We start from the raw sequence: 2500 nt of genomic DNA, 5'->3' as shown, positions 1-2500 counted from the left end.
TGAAAGGGTTTAGCGGGGGAAACATTCCCGTCAAACGTACTAATGGCGAAATCCTTCCACTTGCGGTAAGCGCGGTGGTACAGCAAAAATGTACTGTTGGCCTTTGAGGACAGTATTGTCGTCTTCAGTCTCTCAGCTAACCCTTGGATGGGACCGTCTGGCAGAGCGTCCTGACCAAAGTCCCAAAAACCGGATTGGAAGATATCTGGAGGATACAAAAATAGGCGAGAAGTACTGAGAAAAACCGATAACAGGAACAAAGGCAAACAAAAAACGGACGGGGGAAATGACAGAAACAAACGGACACATAAAAATGTAACAAATAAATAAACCTTTTATTACATGGAAAGTATAGTGCCATGGTGAGACCAAACAAACGCCTACGTGAAAACATAGTAGACAGCTCACGCAAAGGCTTACAAAAAACTAAACTAAAGTAGCGTCTAATAACAAGAGTCACACTTTCCATAAGGCAAAGTGCAAAACCCCTCGCGACATAAAGGGGGCCTAGGACGGCGACTCGCAGAGCAACGACATCAAAATCAAGGGGTCTTGTGCCAAAAAGGGAATTACGAGCTTTCCCTTTGACAAATAATACCTCGAACTTGGGCAAGTAGACCCAGTAAATAACGAATCTGCTCCAGTGCGCACCATCTGTTGCACAGACGTTCCAGAAGAACGACTACTTCCATAGCGGTAAAATTAGGGTACCTCTAGCAAGACACACTTCCATCTGTTTAAGAACTCTGACAATTAGACAAACCGGGGGACAGAGCCAATTGTTGTCGTATCCCCAGTCCTGAGAAAAGGCGTCAACTGCCTCACAGCCGGGCTGAAAAAAACCGGGAATTAAACCTTGGCAATTTGGTATTGTAACTACAGGCGAACCTATCGACGGTATGTGGACCCCAGCGATCATTAATACTCTGAAAAACGAAATCATTAATAGCATAATCGTCGAAATCAACAAGCTTGCTGATGGAGTCGGTTCTGGCATTAAGATCTCTAGGGATCCGTCTGGCATCAAGAGAAATGCGATACTTGAGGCAAATCTGAAAGGCTCCGAGAGCTAACACCTGCAGATCCAGTTTGCTGCTGCCGCTGAGAAGAATAGACTCGACATTCTGGTTGTCTGAATACCAAATGAACCTTGCGTTGGACAAAAGATCTGCAAAGGCCTCCAAGGCGAGACAAACGGCCTTAAGTTTTCGCCAAGTAGAACTTTGCACTTTTTCCACGGGAGACCAATTCGGATGAAAAACCAAATCGGAGTCGGACTTGACAAACGCACCACAGGCTGAATCGGAAGCATCGGAGAAACTAACTCGGATCGGTAGCGATTTTACGCCCCAATAAACTCTATCGTTGAGGGAATTTACGTTGTTAGCCCAAACGTTAATCTCCGAAATGGAATCATCCGACAAGAAAACTCCACTGTCCCAGGAAAAAGGCAGAATTAACCACTGAAAATAGATGCCTGGTCATAATACAGGTAACTGACCCCACGCAAGAAGAAAGTGAAATGATCTGGCCCGCAACGCTGGCAACGCTTTTGACGTGAACCTTACAAGGAGACTATTGGGAATACAATGTCTGCAATGACCCGAGGTCGGAAGTCAATTTCGCGATGCGTTCATCGGTGGCCTGAACAGAGCCATCGATGGTATTAAGAACAACTCCTAGCCATGTAATAACTTGAACTGGTTCCCAAACGGACTTTTCCTGGTTGGGACGAAACCAGACTTGCGTAAATCAGAATGAACGGCTAAGCTGTGAATTTTGGCGGAAACTTTATCAACTCCCCCTCCTAGGCCGTCGTCCAGGGAAATGGCAATAGGAATGCCCCGACTTCTCCAAGATTTTTGAAGCGGCTTGAGAATCTTCGTGAAAATGAAAGGAGCAGAGAAGAGGCCGAACGGAAGAACGCAAAATTGAAAATATCTGAACTTCCCAGTGCCAAAGTCCCAAGCAAATGCAAGGAATTTGCGGTGATCTGGGAAAATTTCAATATGATAGTACCCGGACTTCAGATCAAATTTAAATAAATAATAGCCCTTGTCAAAAATCTGAGTGGCCATGGACAAGTCTTCACACTTGAACTTTTGCTCGTAGAGGAAAGCGTTCACATGTCTCAGATCTAAGATCAGTCTTTGTTTACCCGAACTACGAGTAGAAACGGAGAGCGGATTAATAATGTCCGGAGCGCAAAAACATTCTTCGACAAGGTTAAGCTTGAGTAGGTCATTAACAGCTTCAGACACAAAGAGAACTGTTGTTACGTGCAGAGGCATTGTTATCTTTGGAGAAACGTGAGGGAAAATGAAAAAAGAGAATCTTGTAGCCCTGGAAAATGACATTCAGGATGAACTGAGAAACTTCTAACGAACGCCAAAAATCAATACATTTTCGAAGTCGTGCACGAACTGAGAGCTGAGCGGGAGGATCAATATCAGCAAAACATTGTTGATCTTTAAACGAGCTTAAAACTAGCGGGAAAACA

The sequence above is a fragment of the Montipora foliosa genome, chromosome 6 (genome assembly GCF_036669935.1).
Source record: "Montipora foliosa isolate CH-2021 chromosome 6, ASM3666993v2, whole genome shotgun sequence".
Taxonomy (NCBI): domain Eukaryota; kingdom Metazoa; phylum Cnidaria; class Anthozoa; order Scleractinia; family Acroporidae; genus Montipora; species Montipora foliosa.
This window is presented reverse-complemented; position numbering follows the sequence as displayed.